General features: G+C 36.5%; 1 protein-coding gene and 1 long non-coding RNA gene across 2 annotated transcripts in view; one reads left to right on the top strand and one right to left on the bottom strand.

Moving 5' to 3' along the window:
• Positions 1-3,167: 3,167 nt before the first annotated feature.
• LOC127543897 (uncharacterized) lies at positions 3,168-24,520 on the bottom strand. Its single transcript, XR_007949328.1, has 4 exons — positions 24,038-24,520; positions 23,376-23,547; positions 10,289-10,485; positions 3,168-5,058 (listed from the first exon to the last, which is right to left on the bottom strand). It is a non-coding gene; the product is annotated as an uncharacterized LOC127543897 (long non-coding RNA).
• Positions 23,505-24,601, top strand: part of MAPRE2 (microtubule associated protein RP/EB family member 2) — a 193,420-nt gene continuing 192,323 nt past the window's right edge. Inside the window, exon 1 of the mRNA XM_051970232.1 lies at positions 23,505-23,618. The gene's annotated coding sequence lies outside the window, so the exon portion shown is untranslated. The remainder of the gene's footprint in view (positions 23,619-24,601) is intronic.

Genomic DNA, 24,601 nt, shown 5'->3' with positions numbered 1-24,601 from the left:
TCCCACAAAGCCAAACTAGAAAAAAGGGAGTTACAGAACTAGGTAAGGAAGGAGTTACAAAATCAAATTTTAGCTTGATATTGGGGGGAAGAGGGAATCTTTCTAAAAATTAGAGCAAGTAAAACCATCTACTTTTAGAGCTATTGAAGGTCTTCAAGAAGAGCTTTATGAAATATGCTTAGCCGGTTTACTAGGGTTCCTCTAGAGTTTGTATTTGGACTAGAAACCCTAATCCCCCATAACTCTAAAATTCTGTTATTCTCTTTCAATAAATTCTTTAAAAATAGAAAGCTGTCTTTTTTTAGGCCATCATTCAAAAGTAAATATTGTGGTTATTAGAAACTTTCAATTATTTATTAATTGGAAAATAGAAAAGTTGTAGCCATTATGAATGATGGCTAAGACAAAGACTAAGTGCCTCATAAGGGCCAGAAATTTTATTTGCACTCTTAGAAGATTCTAATGACACAATGAGATTTATATTAATTACTTAAAATGAATGCACAATGCTATGACATGATTAATCAATATAATTTTGTGGGATGGTATTATAAAAGGTAGGCTAACATAATAATTAATATACTTTATAAATGGAGGGATTTTAAAAGGTCAGGGCCTATATAGCAAGGATCAAAGTTCAGGCAGAGAAGCTAGAGCTGTTAAAAAGAACAAATTAATTGAATCATCCTGTTACTGTCCCATCTAGTTAATCATTCACAGAGAGGAATATATAAAGCAAGCTAGGAAGGAAGGCTGATAGCACAGTATAACATATGCTTAAACATTTCACTAAATGATGAATTTTAAAGAATATAAGATAGAGGATAAAATAAAATTAATTTTTTTTGGAATACTATTTTTATACAAATAATTATGCTAAAAAGGTACAGTGATAGACATAGAGACTCATAATACTCTGGTCCTGCTCTCAAGGAACTTTGGAATATAATTGAAGTGGAGAAACATAAGTATATAGAAGATTAAATAAGAATACGAGAGTTAAACACCAATACAAGACCAAAATACATGAAACTTCACGTGAACATGAAGGGTAATGAGCAACTTGAAAAAGAAATAGTAATCACAAATAATCATTATGGTTTCATCAAAAATAGGGTCATCCAAACCAACATCTTTTCCTTTATTGACATTATCAGACTGTTAAATCAAGGGAATGTCATGTATAATTAACCTAGATTCATTCAGTCAATCAATAAGCATTTCTTGATCATCTACCATGTTTCAGGCATTGTCCTAGGTGTTAGGAAGATAAAGAAAAATCTTGTCTGTTCTGACTAAGTTTATAGTTTACAAAATCATCAAATAAAGTTTTTTAAGATATATTTGTAAGTTGGTGGTCATTAATGATTCCATGTCAGCTTTGAAGGAAGTCTCTGAATGGGATCTATGTTTGGCCCTCTGCCACTTTACATCTTTATTAATGACTAAGATGGTATGTTTATCACATTTGCAGATGACCCAAAGTTGGCAGAAATAGATACCATATTAAATGACAGAATAGAAATCAGACTAACATACTAAATTACCTCCAATAAAGTGAAATTTAATAGAGATGAACATAAAGTATTATGTTTGGGACCAAAAAAATCCACCTCAATTTTAAATTTTAAAAACTCAGGGGCTATTATTAACTACAAGCTCAAAATGTGTCAATAGCATAACCTGCCAAATATGTTATTGTAATTTTACACTGCACTCAGAGAAGTATAATATTCCAGACTAAGGAATGATAGTCCTACTGTATTCTGCCCTGATCAGCTATATCTAAAGTAATATGTTCAGTTGTGAGCACCAACTTTTTTTTTTAATTTTTAAAAAAATTTTTAAAATAACTTTTTATTGATAGAACTCATGCCAGGGTAATTTTTTACAACATTATCCCTTGCATTCACTTCTGTTCCGATTTTTCCCCTCCCTTCCTCCACCCCCTCCCCCAGATGGCAAGTAATCCTTTACATGTTGAATAGGTTACAGTATATCCTGGATACAATATATGAGTGCAGAACCGAACAGTTTTCTTGTTGCACAGGGAGAAGTGAATTCAGAAGGTATAAATAACCCGGGAAGAAAAACAAAAATGCAAGCAGTTTATATTCATCTCCCAGTGTTCTTTCTTTGGGTGTAGGTGAGCACCAACTTTTAAGAAGGCCATTGATTAGCTGGAGATAAGAAGTAGATGACCAGAATGGCAAAGGATCTAAAGATCCATATAAGGAACACTGACTGGGGGGGGGGGGGGGGCACGTTAAACATGGAAAAGAGAAGACTGAGGGAAAATGATAGCCAACTTAGAGAATTTCAAGAAATATAACATGGATTTGGAAACAGATGTCTTATTACACCCCAAAAGGGTAAAAATAGAAACAATGCACATATTTGACCTATATATGCTTGCTCTTTTGGGAAGGGGAGAAGTAAGACAAGGAGAAAAATTTGGAATACAAGGTCTTAGAAAAACAAATGTTGAAAACTATCTTTACATATATTTGGAAAATAAATACTATTTATTTATAATAGTATTTATTTTCCAAATATATGTAAAGATAGTTTCTTAGATCAAACCTGAATTTGTCTCTTTGTAACTTCCATATACTATTTATTTAATATTAATATACATATTAATAATATATGTAATATTATTATATATTAATATATATTGTTATATATAATAATATATATTAATATATAATATAATATATAATAGTATATTAATATGAATAAATAGTATATGGAAGTTACAAAGAGACAAATTCAGGTTTGATTTAAGAAAGAACCCCACAACAATTAAAACTATCCAAAAATGGAATGTGCTGCCTCTAACAGCAAAGAGCTGCTCCTGACTTGCCTCTCCCTGAAGCTGATGACTATTTATCAGGCATGTGATAGAAAGATTCTTGTTTGGATATAAATTGGACTAGATTCCTTCTAAAGGTTTCTTTTAACTCTGAGATGCAGTACTAATTATCAAATGTTCAATATTACAATAATTGTTAGAAGTTCAGAAAAGAGAGAGATCATTATGAATTTAAGCAATTTTTGCCAAAAGGTACTTGACCAATATCTTTATATTTTCAGATAGGAAAACTGAGGCTCAAATATCTGGCCCAAGGTCACATAGTCAGAAGCAGAGTCAGAACTATAGAGCTTTTTATTTTTAATTTACAAAAATAGTCATGTTAGGGCTAAAAGAGCCCTCAGAGATCATGTATTCCAACCTACTCATTTCACAGAAGAAAAAAAATCTGAGTCTGTAAAAGCAAAAAAAATCCCCAGAAAATCAGCTTTGAGCTTTGGACTCCCCAGCTGCTTCAGGGTTCCTCTGAGCTTCCTTTAAAAGAAATCTGTAACAGCTTTTCCATGTTTTCAGTTCTGTCCTTGGCATCACAGCCTGTAAGTACAAGGATGGAAAATGCCTACAGTATTTCAGAAATATTGCATGCAAATATAAATAAATAAAACTTATCTTTGATATGGATGATGGAAAGAATACTTAACATACTATTGGCAACTTCATTCATATATCTGAGTCATGGAGCAGGTTTAAACACTTTTGTTTTATTTCTTTGTGTTGTGTTCTTTCTTATCTCATATCCCCACTACCTCCATTTACATGAGAGTAACAAAGCTGTATATTGTCACCTTATTTATATAACTTATATACAGAGTATATAATTCAACATGTCAAGCTGCCAGGAAAAATATCAACAATCTCAGATATGCAATTGATGGCAGAAAGTGAAAAAAAATTAAGAAGTCTTTTGATGAGTATGAAAGAGGAAAGTGCAAAAGCTGGCTTGAAGCTTAACTTAAAAAAAAATTCTAAAATCATAGCAACTAGCCCCATTACTTCTTGGCAAATAGAAGAAGAAATGGAAGCAGTGTCAGATTTTATATTCTTAGGCTCAAAGATCATTACAGATGACAACTTGCAGTCATGCAGTTAATTAAAAGACTCTTGCTCTTTGGAAAGAAAGTTATAGCAAATCTGGACAGCATACTTAAAACCAGAAACATCATGTTGAAAAGAAAGGTATGAATCTTTGTCAAACCATAGTCATAACTATTGTTTTTCCAGTAGCAACTGTTGAAAAATCTGTGAAAAGCAAAGCTCAGTGCTGCAGAATTAACACTTTCAAATTATGGTGCTGGAGAAGACTTTTGAGAGTCTCTTGGATAGCAAGGAAATCAATTTAGTCAATATTTAAAGTAATTAATTCAGAACATTTATTGAAAGGTCAAATACTGAAGCTGAAGCTTAAATGCTTGGCCACATAAGCTGAGACTCATGGGAAAAGATCCTGATATTGGGAAAAATTGAAGAGAAGGGAAGGGGATAGTAGAGGATGAGTGCCATAGAAACAATAAGCACAAACTTAAACTTTGGGAGATAGTGAAAAATAAAAGGGTGGGATACTCCATGGTCCCGGAAGTCACAAAGAGTAGAATATGACGAAATAACTCAATAATAATAACAAAAAATATTAGCATTGGCAGGGAAAGATGAGATACAAAATCATAACTGTTCTATGACTTCATTGCTTTGAGTGGGTCATGGGACATACCAACAGAAATAAGGTATTGCCTTTGATTGACACTCTGGTATTGCTCATTCAATACTTTTATGGAGTCGTATGATAGACTTGGTACAGTGGATACCTAGACTCAGGAAAACTGAATTCAAATCCAGGCTCAGCTACTTATTAACTGTATGATCCTGAGCAAGTCATGTAACTTCTTTTTAAAATTTATTTATTTATTTTAATAATAGCTTTTTATTTTAAAAATATATGTAAAGATACTTTTAACATTTACTCTTGCAAAACCTTGATGGCAGTCGATGTTACACCCAGAGTCTTTAGAAGTTCAATACTCCAACATGATCAATCAGCCAAGAAGCAATCTGATGGGAGAAAGGGATTGGAGCTCAGTTCCAAGGCCCCAAGAAAAAAACACTTGGAGCATGATGCAGCTGATGTTAAATCCAGAGAGTCTTTAGAAGTTCAGTATTCAGACATGATCAATCAGTCGAGAAGCAATCTAATGGAAGAAAAGGATTATGTGATCAATCAGCCAAGAAGTAATCTGATGGGGGAAAGAGATTACAATTAGGGAGAAGAGAGTTGTATGGAGCTGGGACTACTGAGATACCACTTGGAGAGGTGAAATCTGTCCCTGCCCAGCCTATGGATCCTTTTCCTCCAGGCACAGTAAGCTTGACCATTTCACCTCCTGAGAGTACATATAAAACAATGTTCATCCATACACTGATTTGGGAAACTGAGGAATATATAGCTAATATCCCAGTCACTAATACAAGTAGACAATGTATGACTTATCAACCAGGAGAAGTAGTAGCATCAGGTTTACTGATACACACTCCTGCTAGGTAATCTGGTGATAGTTGCCCAGATTTTGACTCCCAACAACAGAATCCAGGAATAATTTAAACTGCAGCTGTTACAGCTGACTGTCCTATGCTCCCTATCTATATAAATGGCATACCATTGGAAGGCCTGGTAAACACAGGTGCAGATCGTACAGTCATTAGAGGTGCCAATTGGCCCAGTCATTGGCCAAAGATTAGGGCAGACACCTACATGTCTGGCATAGGAGGATCAATAGCAGCTGAAATTAGTGCTACCCCTTGAAATGGACATTTGAAGGAAAACAGGAGTTTTTACTCCTTTTGTAGTTAAAAACAATCTCCATCAATCTATAGGGAAGAGACATGTTAAAATAGGATTACAATTGAGTACTTTGGCTTTTTAGGCAGGGCTGCTGTTGAAGGCTTGCCAACACTCTGACTTGTTCCTATTCAATGGAAAACTGATACACCAGTGTGGATAGAACAGTGGCCCTTAGCTAGTGATGAAATTCAGGTCTTATTAGATATAGTACAGGAGCAACTTGACCAAGGACACTTACAGCCTTCTCTAAGTCCTTGGAATTTCCCTATATTTGTTGTAAAAAAGAAATCTAGAAAATGGAGAATGATGACTGATTTAAGAAAAGTAAATGAACAGATGGAAATTATGGGAACTCTTCAATCTGGACTTCCATCTCCTACTCAATTACCTAGAGAATGGCCTCTTTGGGTTATAGACATTAAAGATCATTTCTATTCTATCCCTCTGGATAAGGAGGATTTGAAAAGATTTGCCTTTTCAGTGCCCACGTTAACTTAGCTGAGCCTTATAAAGGATATGAATGGACAGATTTTCCATAGAGAATGAAAAATAACCCTACTCTGTGTCAAATGTATGTGGCTGCTGCTCTTACTCCAGTAAGAAAAGCATTTCCAAAAATTATGTTATTTCATTACATGGATGATATCTTAGGGTATGCACCTGAGGAGCAAATATTAGAAGCATGTCTACAAAAGACCATAGAAACCTAAGGAACTACAAATTGCATATAGCTCCAGAAAAAATTCAAAGACAAGCTCCTTTTCAATATTTAAAATATGAAGTATATCCTAAGGTGCTTACAGTACAAAAATTTTCTTTAAGAACAGAGAAATTGAACACCTTAAGTGACTCAGAAATTGATAGGAGATATCCAATGGATGCATAGTGTTAGGCTTAACTACCTATGAATTAGAACCATTATATGATATTTTAAGGGGAGACACTGCTTTAAACTCACCATGCCAACTTACAAAAGAAACTCAATAGGCTTTGAGAGAAATTGAACTGGTTGAAAGAGTTATTCAAAAACCCTTGGAAATATCAGTTTTTGCTACAAAAGAGATACCCATAGCAGTCCTTCATCAAGGAAACAGTGTGATAGAGTGGGTGACCCTTCCAGCACAACCAGACCAAAGCCTTACTCCTTACACAATGCTGGTGGCTAGAATTTTATTAAAGGCCATTAAGTGAGTAGTACAATTAATCTGGGATAAGGCTTCCCAAGATATACACCTTTTATACCAATGCACAAATTAATGTATGTTGTGAAACCATCCCAGAGTGGCAAATTTTATTGGCCACAGATCCAAATTTTACACATGGGTCTCCATTAAAGATAACCAGACTATTATATAATTGGCAATGGATTCTTGAAGAAAAGGTTTCTAAAGTTTCTCTTAAAGGACCAACATTCTTTACAGATGCATCCAAACATAAAATTTGTGCTGTATACTCTCGTGACTTAACTATAAAGAGTAGTCAGCACTCCTTTTCAGTCCACTCAGCAGAATGAATTTTATGCAATCATTCTAGCTCTTACTTATTATCCAGGAGATATAAATATAATATCTGATTTGGCCTACTCAGTAGGTGTGGTACAAAGAATTGCCACAGCCCAAATAAAATTGGTAGCTTCTAACATATATCAGCTCTTTAAGGAGTTTTAAAAGTAACTGAGAAAGAATCCAGGTAAGATTTATATCTTCCATGTCCACTCTTATAGTGGACTTCCAGATCCTATTTTTTATGGAAATTCAAAGGCAGATAGCCTTCTAACCATGTTAGCTAATGTTTCTTTATTTCAGGCAGCCCAAGAATCTCATTCTAAATATCATCAGGCTGCTCGAGCTTTACGTTTGCAATTTGAGATACCAAGAGAGGAAGCTAGGAGCATAGTAAAAGCCTGTATAGCTTGCCTTCCTTTCCATGCTCCTACGGTTCCTCCAATGAAGAACCCTCGGTGGTTTGAGACCCAATGAAATTTGGCAAATGGATGTGACCCATTATAAATGTTTTGGGCATCTGTCTTTTATCCATGTTGTAGTAGAAACCTTTTCAGGATTTGCAATATCATCAGACAAAGACACAGCCCGAGTGGTCACTGAATTCTTAATACAAGCTTTTGCAATTATGGGTGTGCCGCAAGTTCCTCCAAAAACAAAAGAAAGGGGGAGCCACAGGTAAATTACCACCCTAATGCACTGCTGGTATAACTCTGAATTGGTCTAGGTATATTTTGGAAAGCATTTAGACCTAGCTTTCTGGAGGTCCTTGGGATCAGCCCAAATCCTTGGTCTTAGTGGAAAAGTGATGAATGCAAGACAGCCACCATAAGGCTGGTCAAAGATGAAATGTCTCATTTCTAGTCTTTCTCAGCTCTTATATACCTTAGTACAATTACATCATTACAGCATACTGAATATGTGTGAACTAGAGAACCATTACATCACCATACTAAGTACTAAGTATATATGTGAATTAGAGAATTATCATCTCATCAATTCCACTGAGTTAACATCTTGTTTCAAGTATACTTCTCCAGAGTTCTGGCCCTCTACAAAATTTTGTGTTCCAAATTTTTCCCCTTCCTTCTCAAACCCCTCCCCTAGAAGCAATTAATCCAATATAAGTTAAACAAGTCATGTAACTTCTATCTGCCTTAGTTTCCTTAACTGTAAAAATGAAGATAATAATTGCATCTACTTCCAAGAGTTGTGTAAATACAAGGAGATAATATTTGTGAAGGTCCTAATACAGTGAGAACCAAATAGTAGATGCTATATAAATGTTTATTCTCTTCCCTTCCCTTCCCTTCCCTTTTATTCATTCTGTCACCTCACATTACCAAGGAGAGGCAATAGTCATTGTGGACACCTCTACTAATTTAATGTATGGCTTTGAGTGAATCATTTAAGATGTCATTTAAGAATGAATCATTTAAGATCCTTATCCTCACCTGAAAATTGAAGAGAAATATTACTTATGTAATTCAATGGGTAATTTAGAAGTTTTAACTCATCATTGCTCATATAGTGCTTTGGAGATAAGCTTGTTTCCTATTTTGAACCATTTATTCTCTAAACATAAATCAGTCATTACAAAGTAGTAGCCTTGAGAAATTATCATCTCATGTTGCTATTATTATAATCCAGAGAAATTACTGTGCTTCCATAATTACTGCTTTTCTCCGTCTCTTCTCTATTACAGTATTACATAACAACTATATATATATAGAAAGAGAGAGAGAGAGAGAGAGAGAGATTATTGTAAAATATCTGGAGTCACTATCATGTGTATTTGAAGCAATGCACTTAGTATGCTGAAGGCTAAAAAGAAATCAGGTCAGACCAAAAGGGATTTGTGTGGAAGGTTTAAAATATTAATTAATAAACTCTGCCTCTCTTCTACAATCCCTTTCTGTAGAACAATCAAGGAATTAATGATCAAGAAACTCAATAGATATATTAGTATTTATATTGTTTGGGGGTAATCCAGGAAAAAGTCCTTCACTAAATTCCTTCCCTGATGAATCATCATGGCACAAAATTGTCCCTGGGTTCTTAAAGGGTATGCCAGTGATGTCCAAGTTCTGGAGGATTCTTTTAAGGTAGGAAGACTTTCAACCAAACCAGACTACTAATTGGTTCCCCCTTTCAGCATGTATTTGCCCAGTATATGTCCAGTATGACACATACTTCTTTGACATTTCTGCCTATTGAATTTTCTCTTCCTTCTACAATTAATAAGATCATCCCTCCCACCTGAGATTCCTTATGGCACTAAAGACTTCATTTTTTGTGTATGTCTTATCATCTCTACTAGATTCTCTTCTCCTTGAAGTCAGAATTGACATTTTTCTTCCTCAAATGCCTAATTCCTAGCAGAGGAAGCCAGGTGGTCAGATGGATGGAACACTGAACTTGGAATAAGGAAGATCTGCATTTCCATGCTGCCATAGTCACTTACCAGATGAGGAATGTTCCAGGACAATTTCATCGCCATCTGTTTCCTTATCTTCAAAATAAATGGATTGGGACAGCTAAGATAGCACAGTCAATTGAGTATTGGCCATGGTGTCAGGAGAACCTGAGTTCAAATCCAGCCTCTAACACTTAATACTTACTAGCTGTGTGACTCTGGACAAATCACTTAATCTTAATTGTCTAAACAAATTTTAAAAAAACCACCAAAAATTAATAAATGCATTGGACTCAATGGCTTCTAAGATCCCTTCTCATTCCAAATTTACAAGCCTATATATGGCTTGGTTAATAAAAGTTTGTGGAATGGAATATAGCAATTGACTCTTTGCCCTAACTAGGGCCATCTTAAATAAACTCAATGGTTAATCACCAAGGGCTAACTTTTGTTTTGTTTTGTTTTTGATGGAGTAGTTCATAAACCATTACTAAAGGCATAGAAAATTTCCATTCAGCATTCATGGAGAGAAATTATGCATCTTTGGTAGTATGAAGAGTATTAATAACAAGAGAGGGAAACTAGAATGGCAGGAGTCAAAACATTGATAAATAAAGGCAGGACCAATAGAAATGTGTGGGCTAGTGAATTGATTTCATTACCTTCATTGAATGCGTTTATTCAGAATCCATCAGCACACAAAGCAGTGGTGGGAATTCTAAGAAGAAAGTTAAATAGGCGCATCTTAATTAATCCCTTTATTCTTTTGCCAAAGCTCCAGAAATAAGACTTCCTCCAACACTACCAGATCTTTCTTTTCTCCTGGGCATGTTCTGTGATTTTCTAAGAGACTCTTGTTCTAAAAATGATAGGGAAATAGACAAGGGTTGACTGAAAATATAAAAATAAAAATCACATTTAAATGTTACTTTGTTCTCATAGTGTACTTGTAAACCTTAAAAGTATGAATTAGAAGGCTTCTCAGGAAAAAAAAAATGTTTCTGATCTTCATTCTAATGTGGATGGTGCTGGGCCAAAGAGGATAAAACAAAAGCAACAAATATGTAATCAATAGACCTGGGGTCAATTCTGGATCTGCCTATGTGAACTTGAGCAAATTACTTTACTTTTCTGGGCCTCAGTTTCACAAACTGTTAAATAAGTTTTGGCTTAAATAATTTCTAAAGTCTCTTCCAGCTCTCAATGCTAAGATTTTTCTAAGCACCCAATTTTGATCTTTCAACTCATTTTGTTTTTTGTCTTGGTAGTCCTCCTACTGGTGTTTTTATCTTCATCTTCAAAGACCCATCCCTAACTTTCCTAGACTCCATAAGATGACTTAGATGAAAATAGGCAGTAAGTAGCCTTGCATACAGAGTTTAGTGATATTCACTTGTCTCAGAGCACTAATCTCCCAAATCACACTTGACTTTGTCTTTTCTCATTTTTCAATGTCTAGCCGTCTTCCGAGATTGGGATTGTGCACATCTTTTGCTCAGTTGTCAAAGTGATTTTTCCTAAAGCACAGACTATATCACCCTTTTAGTCAATAGCTCTTTATTACCTCCATGATTAAATATAAATCCTCCTTAACATAAAAAGCCCTTCACAATTTGGTCCTATTTTCTCAATTATTTTTTCATCTTACTCCTCTCCATACTCTGGCCTAGTTGCCACCATTCATACCTAATATTCCATATCCTACTTCTGTACCTTTGTAATAGACTATTCTCCATGACTAAAGAATTGTCTTCTTACTCACTTTAATTTCCCTTGCTTCCATCAAGACTCAGCTGAAATTCTGCTTTCTGCTGGAGACCATTTTAGGTTTCCGTCTCCTCTTCTTACCAATGCCTTCGTTTTGATAATACCTTCCATATATATTATACATACATATACATATATACATATATATAATAATATTGCATTAGGAGAGGCAACATGCAAATAATTGTTACATATAAAATATATATGTATATATATATATATACATATATATACATATATATACACTGACATACAAATAAGTAAAGGATGATGAAATCACATGTACACATAAGATACATACAGTGTAAATGGAAAATAATCTCAGGATATGCTACGTCTCCCAATAGAACATAAAGTCCTCAAGAGGAGGAAGCATGTTGTTGTTGGTTTTTTCCCCCTGTCTTTATATCCCCAGGGTTAATATAATAGCCAGAACATAAGTAAATTCTGGTTGGCTAAAGAACTGACTGACAAATTGTTTGGCCTCAAAGGGTAGAACCAGAAATAATGAGTAAGAGTTGCAGAGAGATAAATTTAGGTTTAATGTCAGAAAAAATTTGATGATTACAACTAGCCAAAAATTGAGTTTGTTGCCTCAACAACTTTACTGGAGTTCCCCCATATTGAAAGTTTTAAGAAAAAGATGGATGACCATTCATTAAATATATTAGATTAGGGCTTCTTTAGGAGGTTAGGTGGTACTAGTTGTTTACTGAGGTTCTATCTAACTCTATATTCAGTTATTGGAAGAGAGAGGGTTTGGAACAGTAAAGGAAGGAATGTGGAAGTTATCAATAAATAAATAAATAAAAAGATTGCCTTGTGGCATTGAGAGACCAGTTGAAGTTAGATAGATGTAGATGAAGTGTCTTTATTTTCTCCAGCAACATTTAATTACTTAGTAGTAGGAACAAGTCAATGGGCCATGCAAACCCTAATCTGTCATCATTAGTTTTCAGCCTTACATGTTTTCCTATTTATCAATCAATGAATTAGTAGATAGCGTGCTTAGTTAAGTGAGAAAATTTAGCTTTCAGCTCTATTGATCAAAAAATTTAAAAATATATATTTTATTCTGAATTTAATAAAACAATCATTTCCATAACAAAGTAGAACAGAAAAAAGATAATTTTATATGAAATTGCAAATCTATTATAAACACTTTTCTATTCCTTTTTATATATACACATACATATGATAAAATTATCTTGTATTTTTTTCCTCCCATCCCAATATGGCTACCATTAGGCATGAATATGTATATGTATACACACACATTCATATATGTATACATACACATTCATATATGTATACATACATATATGTAAACATTCCATATATGCTATTTATCAGTCTTTTCTCTGGATACATATAGTATCTTCCTTCCTATGTCCTTTGTAGTTAATTTGGGTATTAATAATAGAATAACTTAGTCACTCAAAGTTGCTTTTAAAACAATATTACTGCCACTGTATAAAACTTTCCCTTAGTTTTGTTCATGTTGTTCTTCATTATTGTTCTCTATCATTTCTTATAGCAAAGTAATATTTTTATCATAAATCACAACTTTTTCATCTATTCCCCAGTTGACAAACATCCCCAATAATTTTCAATACTTTGCTACCACAAAGAGAGCTCCTATAAATAAAATCTTAAGATTCTTGAATGATAGCTAAGGCTTCTCTAGTGCACACTTTTACTTGACTTTGAATTTATTAAAGCTTCATTCCATAATCCTGTTGGACTTGAAAGCAAAAAGACCAAGATTTGAATCTTGCCTCTAATATTTACTACCTATATAATTGGTCAAGCCACTTAACTTAAGCCTCAGTTTTCTTATATGTAAAAGTTTTTCAGGGTTGTATTCTGACCAGAGTTTCTAGATTTCTTGTAATACCTAAGAGCCTGGCTGCGTAGAGCAAATTAAATAATATATTATACTTAGTCTAATCCACTGCAGATGGAAAAAAATGAATATAACATGTCTTTATCCACTTTCACATAGCTAAATGCTAGTAAATATTTTAAGGCCACCAACTTTGTTCAGTACTTACTATGAATCTATTCTGCCAATGGAATTCCTTCACAAAGTCAATAAATCAATGTAAGGGAATGGTTGTTGGTTCTTGCACTTTTCCTTTATCAGACATGAGTAAATACTCTATGATTTAAAATCACTTGCAAATGTCATAATGATAAACATGAGCAACATAAACTCATGTGACTTCCCCATCTATTACCTGGATATAGGATAGTATGGAACTTTAGTTCAGGGGCAGAGGCAATGCTCATACATGTCATGTACCTTATAATGATGACAAGCAACAACTAAGGTAGATATCCAAGACTGATACTTGAGTAACATCTGATATATTCAAATGTAGTAGGGGAGGGAGAGAATAGAATGTGACATAATGAATATCTTATATTCCCATGTTAAAGTAGAATCAAGATACAAAGAATCAGCACCATGTTAACCTAGATAGTTACTTGGGAGAGGTATGTAAAACTATCCAGAATTAAATGAAGTGAATAAATGTTATAGTTTTAAATTTTTTATTGAAAACTAGCTTTTGTATTCTACAATAGAACACATTTGTCACAATAAGAAAAATAATTTGTTTTATTTGAAGGAAACCAACAAGTTTTGAAGGTCACCCAGATTATTTTGCCACTATGTAATTTCTGAGTAACAAATGATGTACAATTATTCTTCCCTTGACAGTTAATAATTGAGGCAAAAGTAATTTTGAATTTCATAAACAGAGTCAAGCTTATTTAAGGAATGAAGTGAGTCTAAGCATATCTGGTCCCTTTTCAGTTTTATGAAATATTTTCTTCAGAAGTATGTATCCATAGCTCAGGAAGAAAGGACAGTGAGAAGTACTGCTGAAATGAAAAGATGACCTATGTTTTCCCCTAGGTATTTGAAGGGTTCCATGTCAGATGTCAGTATGATTTTCTGTAGCTCAGATTTAAGTCAAAAAAAGGGGAAAAAGTAAGTATGAAGAGGTTTCATAGTGAAACAAAAAAAAATGATAATATGCTTACAAAAACACACTCCATTTTCATTTTGAATAAGGGGAAAGGGTAGCAGCTGGCAAGAAATTTAGGTAGACAATGGAATAATAGTCCTTGAGTGAACATTCCTATATAGCATGGGGGTAAAGAGAAGGTAACAAAGAACTAGACTTTGAATAGTTAATTCTATTTTCCCTGCCCTTGGAACAATTTAGGACTATGCATGGTATAAAATAGAAGTTTAAGGGGAAAAAAGTTGAGGGAAGAGGACCTTAAGAACACTCTGGGCTTATCAAGGCATTGGGCCTCAGATTATAGCTGATTCCAGTCTTCTAGAGGGGAAATAAATTCTTTCCTAGACATAGTCATAAGCTCAGTAAGGAACTGAGCCAAAGGGAGATTCACAATCATGAACTACTAAGTGGTACGTGTCATTCTTATACAGGGAAAGGGAGTCCTCTCTCCATTTTCATTTTCCTTATAAAGTATCATAAACGTTAAGGCCTATATAGTTAAAGAGATTCATCAGGATGTAGGGGTGGTTGACCCTTCAACAATAAGTTTGTTTTCCATCTAAGGAAAGTATAAACCATAGGGTAGTAATGAAATTCAAAAGGATTACAGAAGCACTAGGGATGAAGGTATGTTACAGGAAAAGAAAACTGAATTTTATCAAATATATTAGTGAATACTTAGTGTTTTTTTTATATATATTTCATGGGAGTAAAAATTTTCTGAATATGGTATGCATTATTAACACACATAGGATACCTACATAGGATCAAGGACCCTTTAAACATTCTTATGAAATGGAAATAACATTGCCCCCCCCCCCTCTACCTTAATTGAGGTAGAGAGAATCTCTTAAGAGTGAATATAATCAATATAAGTCCAGAACTTGGCATGTTGGATCATAGATTACACATACATAAAAATAAGAACAATATATTTTTCAGTCTTATGAAACAAACTTCAAGAATCTATGATTTTATCAAAGGAATTCCTCCTATCAATACAAACTGAAAAATAGGCTGTTATGGTCAAAATTCATTGCCTTTTATCTATTCTAGAGATGAGTTTCTCCTACTCTAGTTAAATTGTTACTTACGCCGTTTAGTTCAGTACATGCTTGAGGGACACTTTAGGGTCACAATTGATTTCTTAACCCAAGAATAAAGTGATTCCTATTGAATTTCATCTCACCAGATTCAGCCCAATTCTCTAACAAGCTGTCAAAATCATTTTGGATATTGGTTGTCATCTAGGATGTGAGATATCTTTTCCATTTTTACAAATCTGATGAGCATGACCTATGCTTATCCAAATTTTTGATAAACATGTTAAACCAGCACAGGAGCAAGCACAGAACCTTGGTCATTCCAATGGAGCTCTTCTGCCTAGGTGATCTTGAAGCCAGTCCCTGTAAAGGGCTGAAACTCTGAGGTTGGACAGCCAAACACTTGAGGCTAATTACTGATTGGACAATACTCTATAAGCATATGCTTGGAAAATGGCCCTTCCCACTATACAGTGCTGGCTTGATCTTTTGGTGTATACAGAGAATTGTAGGAGGGATTAGGGGGTGGAGTAAGACAAACCAGAGTCACTTTGATTGTGGACGAGGAGAAGGGAGGTTGTGGAGAGTTTGTGTCTATCCCCTTCACTTCTACCCCTAAAGACCAAGAATAAAGACCAAGGACTTTTGCTTATCCTGACTCTGGCTGATTCTGAGGCCTCCAGGGTGCTGACTCGATCGTCACATTTGGTGCCCAACGTGTGGACCAAGGACCCCTATTTCACTGAAGAAGTCCCCGGTGACCAGGAAATAGGGTGAGTATTTTAATAGACAAACAGGGAACTTACTTTGTTAAGGGCTAAATAGTAACCTTTTCTAGCTGAAATGGGGCAGATATTAGGAAAAGATTCTCCCCCATCCCCATCCCCACCCCCACCCCCGCTCTGAGGGGGTGCTGTAGAAAGCATATTTAAGTTGATCAAAGGACAGGGCTTAATTGTAACTTGGGAGTAGATCGCTAGACTCTTGGGTACATTAGAATGCACGTCCCCTTGGTTCTTCAAGAAAGAAGATACAGAGGCAGATAATTGGAAACTAGTAGGAGATCAACTATGTGAATTCTACAATGATAAAGGTCCTGGTTCAATTTCCAAGGAAACATTCTATATATACAACGTAATACATTTGGCCTTAAAGAATCCTGCAAGTTATAGAAAAAAGAAAAGTTTTAAGAACAGCCAGATGAGGAAGTGTGAGGAAAAAGAGGAAGACAAAGGACAGATTAATGGCAATATCACCAGAGGACATCAGGATTTAAGTGAAGTTGAAGGGCGTTGTGATTCTCACTCTCACAAGAGGGCTTCAACTCCACCTAAACCAGAACTTCAAAACCCTCAGGAATCATTGGAATCCCTGAAACATGATAAGACTGTTGTAGGACTCGAAAACCCTCAGGAATCATTGGATTCTCTGAGACACGATAAGACTGTTGTAGGACTCGAAAACCCTCAGGAATCATTGGATTTTCTGAGACACGATAAGACTGTTGTAGGACTCGAAAACCCTCAGCAATTGTTGGATTCTCTGAGACATGATAAGACTAGTGTAGGACTTGAAACCCTCAGGAATCATTGGATTTTCTGAGAAATGATAAGACTGTTACAGGACTTCAAAATCTGCTGGAATCATTGGATTCCCTAAGACATAAAAAAGACTTTTGCTGGACTTTAAAAACTTGGGGGGGGGGGATCATTGGATTCCCTGACATGTGAAGCAATGGACAATAGATTGGTTTTGGACTATCTCTTGGCTGCTGAAGGAGGCATATGTGTGACTGTTGTTTACATACCCTCCTTCTAGGACTTCTGGAAATCTTTTACAACACCATGTTGATTCATATTGTTTGTTATAGCACTACTTATATGTACAATTCATGTTTGTTGCACCACATTGAGCCTGCACTGGCTGTGGGGAGAGTCACCACTAACAGCCTGTGTGTTATTGATATGTGCTTGTGTAATACCTCCCATGCTGATAGGTTTGTGCATACCTGTTTCTAATAAGACCCTTCAGCCCAGAAACCTGCTAACAATTCCCACTCCCCTTTGGTGCATTTCATCTCCCTTCCTGAGATATCAGGGAGGGCATGATCATTTCCTTTTTAATGCTTTCACCTCCCTTCCTGAGAAGTCGGGGTGATGGAGGGGGAAGGGGGCGTGATAACCTCCTTTTGGGGGCTCTCATCTCCCTGAGAAGTCAGGCATGGTGTGACTACCTGTGCTCTAAAACAAAAGAAAGTAGGAGATATAAAGGGCTGAAATTCTGAGTTGATGCTCTGAGCACTTAAGGCTAATTAGCAATTGGACAATGCTCTATCAGCATATGCTTGGGAAATGGCCCTTCCCACTATTTTGTGCTGGTTCAATCTTTTGGGAGAATTGTGGGAAGGATTAGGGGGTGGAGTAAGACAAGCCAAAGTCACTTTGGCAGTAGACAAAGAGAAGAAAGGTCGTGGAGATCCTGCATCCATCTTGTTCACTTCTACCCGTAAAGACCAAGAATAAAAACCATGGACTTTTGCTTATCCTGACTCCAGCTGATTCTAAGGCATCCAGGATGCTAACTTGGTCTTCACAAATCCCTCCTGAAAACTTTTCCCAACTTAGCAGGATGTGCCAGAATGTAGGTTCCATGGGCAGAACTTAGCTGAAGTTCTACAGATCTCTACATAAAAATGAATTCAAGTAGGTATTTAGTATAATATATAAAACAAACTAAAAAAAAATTTAAATCTTTGAGACTTAATTAGCAAGTTCCCACCACAAGACAGACAATAAATGAACTATCTGTCTCTTCCCTGCACTCTTCCCTGATTTTCAGTCTATAACAAAACAGTTCTCTGATTTGAATTTTGGGAGGCAGTTAAGATAACTTTAGGGCAAATTCTGGCATTAGTCAGAAACTGTTTTCTTTACTTGTCATTGAGAGATTATTTTATTTGCTGCATAGAATGTTCTTTTAAATAAACACAACAGATACAAAATCCAGGAGGAAAAAGGCATAGTTTTGAAAACTTTCCATGGATTGCTGGAATCATTTACTTTTTTCATTTATTGCAGGTAAAATTTCAAAGTCAGTCTGTTTGGTTTGTATCATTACTGTTGTCATCCCTAAAAATATATATATATATATATTATCTAGAAGGTCATTTTAGACACATGGCAATTCAACTTTAAAAAATCCAGCTGGTTCAACTTTAAATTGACATTTCATTTGGGAGAAAAGCATGTGTTTCTTCTGTTCACAAGAACAGAGCTAGAATGCATAGTGAAAGCATCATGTGAAGTTTCTCTCATGTGATAACCCAATAATGTTGATGAAGAACATGTTATTAACAAGGCCTCTAACTCCATCTCCACTAACAGTGATTTCCAGACATGAGCAATGTATTTAAATGTGAGCCTTCTGGGAGTGCTATCTATCATAGGCATTAACAAGGGCATAGAATCACACAATCTGACTTAGAAGCAATATCAGAGGCCATGTGATCCAAATACCATATCTGAACAGCAGGTATGAACAGCTCTAATTGTTATGTCATTTTTCCTGACTTCAAATTTATATTGGCTTCATGTCACTCACTGCTTCTTTTTCTTTTCTACACAACAGCCTTTAGACTACTTGAAGAGTTAACATGTCTTCTCCGAAGAGTACTCTTTTCTAAGCTAAACATTCTCAGTTCTATTTATTGTTTCCCTTGTCATGAATTAATGACCATTTATGATCCAAGTCACTATCCTTTAGGCAACTTGTTTGACATGGAGAATTAGTTATTTTAGCTTGGAAGAGTTAAAAATCAAAACAACAAAAAAAAATTATCTTAAATTAGATGGAGAAATTTGTCTTGTATAAGAGAACAAGTATTAAGAAAATTGATATGGAATAATGTCAAGGCCCTTTAGCATTGTCTTCTGAATGCTCTCCTGTTTATCAATGTCATTCCTAAAATGTGAGATGTGATGTTGACACTAGCAGTGACTTCTTCCTCCCTACCTATTCAAATTCTTCTCTTTCTTTAAGGTTTGGCTTAGGGATAACCTTCTCCATGAAATCTTCCCTGATCTCACAGAGAAAAGTAAGTTCTTCCCTCTCAAATCTTTCTAGAAAAGTATACTTAGACTTCTTTGTACATATTACATTCAACCTTTTAAGTATTTCTGTGTATATTGCTTTATCCTGCTAGATTCAAAGCTCCTACAAGACCAACATTGAGTCGTTTTCAGGACAACTCTAGGCCATATATATATACATATATATATATATATATATATATATATATATATATATATATATACACACACACACACACAGTAGACATTTTTAAAGTGTGTGTTGCAATGAATTAAATTAAAATCTGTAGGCTATAAACATCCTTTCCCTGACAGCAGTTAAATTATCAACATTTAATGCCAAAATGAAGTTTTTAATGCTTTCTTTTTTTAAAAAAATTGCTCATTAATATCTACTACATTAACATACTTATGCAAATATCACTAATATTAACCACAGGTAAAATTCTATTCATTGAACAATTATTTATTGAGCTCTGCCATTCACTGATTTACAGTGGGAAAAACAATCATCTCAGAGCTTTCATGGTATTGGAGGCAAAGTGAGCAAAATACAGGCCTGAAACTCAGGAAGACCACAAGCAGAGATACAGAGTTGCACTTTAATTTTTAAAATGTAGAGGTAAGAGTTGAAGTTCTAGAACTGGATATAAAGAAGAAGGTATAACATGAGAAGATCATAGAGCCAATGAAATAAACTTAGGGAAAGGCCACCTTTAAGGAAGAGAAAGCAAAACCAGGAAAGGAAACAAGCTCTCCCTTTTCTCCCTCTCTAAAACCCTAAATCTATCATAAAATACACATTTTAAGACATACAAGAAAATCATTTAAAGATTTTTAATAATGTCAGAGAAAATTACTACACCTTACCAATTCATCCACCTTCTCAGACACTGATATAGATAATCCACCACCTGTACAGTTGGACACTTCGGAAATGAAAATTCATGCTGCTTTCATGTTAATTTCAAAGAGTTATTATGTGATATATCAAAATTTGAATTTTTTTTGAAATAAAGCAGAACTCCAATTTGCATGATTTCTTCTGTATTACATTAATTCATTTAATATTTTTCAAGGGTCTATTATGTCCCTGATTTTGTGATAGGTACAATGGGAGTATCCAGAGTACAAGTAGAGCTGTGCCTGGCATATGAGTGAGGAAAACATCCCATTTTGGGAACTTTATGGATCAGGCAGCTGGAATAAGTCATGGAGGCATAAAAATTAGCACCTACAGTTTCTTTAAAAACAACAAAAACTAAGGCACACATATACATAGAATCAGTCTGCCAGTGATAGTTGTCTGCTTGGATCACCTTCCTTATTTTCATCCAGCTCAGGTTGTAAGCAGTCTTTTGGGGACAGACTCCTCCTTTTCAAGGTTTATAAAATTTTCTCTTTAACTAGATTTCACATATATACAATAGTTTGACTATATTTCACATATATACCCCCCAAAATGGTGTAGTAAATGTAGTAATAGATATAACCAACATTTGGAGGCAAAGCACAGTTCTGACTATTGCTAACTTATACAACTTTAGGTAAATCATCTAACTTTTGTGGATCATTTGTTCACTCATTTGTAAATGATGGGGTTGAACTAATTGACTTCTTACCTCCTTTCCAGTTCTAAATCTATAATCCTATGCATCTATGGGGTTTGGGAAAGAAAACAAACATTTATTAAGCACTTTAAAAATACTGTCTCCTTAAGAGACAAGTGCTATTTCGACCCCTTCTTTATAGTTGAGAAAATGAAAGCCAATAGGGGTCTTTTGCTCAGGTTCATCCAGTAGTGAATGAAGGTAGATTTGAATTCAAATCTACCAGGCTCAGAGTTCTATCTGTGGCATCATCCACCTGGCAAGGTGAATGATGGTTTAGTGTGATTTACCTTGCAGTTACTTCTAATATTACAGACTCTCTGACTTGTTTTAAGAAGGATAAACTGTAATTTCTAGGTATAGGGAATTTCTGGATGTAATGTTTGACTCCCTACATAGATGTACATCAGAAATTCATTGGATTATTATAAATTTAAAGCCTTAGTGCCTAGAGCATTAAGAGATTAAGTGATTAGCCAGTGTCTGAGATAAGGTTCAAACTCCAAAGTGCTGATTAATCACTTAACCAGTTGCCTCTCAGACAACCTGTTGTCTCTATAGAAGTCAAATAGCAATAAGAGATTATACCCATAAGTACTAAAGCATCAACAATTTAGAGCTACAAAGAACTTCACGTGCCACCTAGTCAAAACCCTGCTTTTTACAGATAAGAACAATGAGACTAACGACCTTTCCTCAAGGGCACACAAGAAGGAATAAAAGAAAGTTTTGAACCCAGGTCATCTGGCTTTAGAGCCAATACTCTCAATACATAACAGACTATGAAAAACATATAAGTAGAAGGAGCAGAGCAGAAATTTTATAGTAAGCTATAGAAGTTAAAGAAAGCTTCATGCCAAGGTAGGGTCTTGAAGAATAAACCAATTTTCCCCTAATAATTAACCAAATAATCAATCAAAGTATGTTTTTAAATAACAAGCACTCTACCCTTTGATCCAGCAGCATCTCTATTGGGTCTGTATCTCAAAAAGATCATAAAAGAGTGAAAAGGCAAAAAATATTTGTAGCAGACCTTTTTATAGTGGCAAGGAACTGGAAAATGAGTGGATGCCTCTGAGTTGGATAAATGGTACATGAATGTAATGGAATAGTATTGTTCTATAATATATATTGTTCAATATGATGAGTAAGCTGATTTCAGAAAAACCTGGAAAGACTTGAATTGATGTTGAGTGAAGTAAGCAGAACCAAGAGAATATTATACACAAAAACAAAAAGATTATATGATGATCAATTGTGATGGACTTGGGTCTGCTTAAGCAATTCGATGATGCAAAACAATTCTAATAAATTTGGAATGGAAGGAGTCAATCCCATCCAGAGAGTAATTTGTGGAGATTGAATATGGATCAAAGCATAGCATTTTCACCTTTTTAGTTTGTATGTTTGTTATCTTGTGTTTTTTTTCTCTTTTGGTCTGATTTTCTCGTACAATATGAAAAATGTGAAAATATGTTTAAAAGAATTGCACATATTTAACCTATACCAGATTACCTACTGTTTTGGGGAGGGGGGAGGTAACAGGGAGGGAGAAAAAATTGAAACACAAAAGTCTTATAAAAAGGAATATTAAAAACGATCTTTACTTATATTTGGAAAAGTAATATATTATTGAAAATTATTTTTAAAAGTATTTCTCTAGTTTCTTTAAAAAAGAAACCAAATGCTAATAGCAACAGTAAACATATCCAGAAGCTTCATCAAAACTTCTCACCTTATTATTACTGTTAATTATTATTCTTCTTCAGTTAAGATGAGCAAGTTTAATAACTAGGACAGTACTTTTTTTGTTATTATGTAAGCAGCATAACACGATTATTATAGCAAGCATCTACCATAAAATTAGCCCATGAATTACACTGTAGTGTTTTCATGCCTTGGTGTTCACTTCTTAAATTCGAAGTCTGTGTGTCTGCAATTCCCCCTCTCCCAAACCTTTCCGCAGGGCACCTCCTCAGCCTTGCCTCTTCCGGCGGTGCTTTCCATCAGCTGAGGCTGATGTCGCAGATTCCAGAACAGAATCTCACTTCTCATCATCCCCAAAGGGACAGGCACATCACCCAGGACCCCGAACAACTTCGATTGCACAGACCCTAGCTTGGAGCTCCTGCGCCACGCCCACCCATCTCTCTTCCCGCCCACCCACCCCACGTCTTTGCCCCAGCACCCCTTATCATGCACGCACTGGAGAGCTCAGTTAGGCAGAAGCCGTGACCACCTCCGCACCCCGGATCTGCCTGGAAGGGGAAGCGCTGGAATTAGCCCTCTGCCGCGGAGGCCAGCGAGGATCCGCCCGGAGGCTGTGGCTGTGGCGGTGGGTCACGTGGGGCGGCGGGGGTGGAGCGTCTAGGCAGGCCCTGGGTGGGTGGAGAAAACAAAGCCCCCAGCTGTCAGCGGAGGGAGAGCTAAGGCAGCGGCTGCAGAGCAGGTGAGTTAAGTGCACTGAAGCCCCGCGGGTACCCCCAGCGCCCTCTCCCCTCCTCCGCGCGCTTGGAACCGCATCCCTCTCCTAAAGCCGCCGGGCTCCGTGCAAAGGGACGGGGCGGCGGGGAGCGTCTACCATGGAGGCGAGCAGTGCGAGAAGTTGCGAGTCGCCACCCTGGAAGCTCCGGGGCGCACAGCCCCCCTCCCCGGCCCCGGCCGACTGGCTTCCTCCGTCCGGCTAATGGGCTCTGCGCACCTTCTGAGCTCTGAGCAGACACCCGGGCTTGCCACGCTGGCAGGAGCCGTCGGGAGTGACCGGGACTGGGATAGGAGACCGGAGTTGAGGGTTAGGGTACTTGGGGACTTGGTAAGACAGGCTTGAGCAGGACCAGAAACCTGGCTCCCTAGTTGCAGTCGTCTTACCTGGGCGCCGGGGGAGGTTATCTTGAGGTGCGCAAAGCAAACGGGGCGCTGACCAGGAAGTCCTGTAAGGCTTAGGGATTCTTGACCCTGGAACCCGCCGGGACTCTATCTTGCGGGGGTCTCTGCTTCTGCCTCTCTGCACCCATCGTCCCCGCCTTGGAGTAGTCCCTGAGGCAGGGCTGCAGGGAAGCCTGCGCTCGTCTTGGCCAAGTGTGGCACCGGGAACCTACGGAATCTCTTCGTCCCTTGGTGGCTGTCTATTTTAAGGGGTATGGAGGGGTGCGGGAAGGGTGGCGGAGAGGGCTGCTCTTTTTACTGGGCAGCCCCGGCATTTCATCGTGCTGCTCTGGCTCCGCGCGAGTGAAGAGGAGAGGAAATTAATTGGCTAGCTCATTAAAGTGAGAATTAAACTGGCTCAGTTTGCTAGGAGTAGCTAGGGAGCTGTGGCCAGAGCTACTGGACTGTTCCCCACGCACAGCAGGAAATCCCCACCAGCTACCTTTGAAGAGGTCCCTACTTAATCTGAATGGTTTTATAAAGCCAGTGAAGAGAGGGCCACAGGAG

Source organism: Antechinus flavipes, chromosome 1, assembly GCF_016432865.1.
Source record: "Antechinus flavipes isolate AdamAnt ecotype Samford, QLD, Australia chromosome 1, AdamAnt_v2, whole genome shotgun sequence".
In the NCBI taxonomy this organism is placed as follows: Eukaryota; Metazoa; Chordata; class Mammalia; order Dasyuromorphia; family Dasyuridae; genus Antechinus; species Antechinus flavipes.
This window is presented reverse-complemented; position numbering and strand designations above follow the sequence as displayed.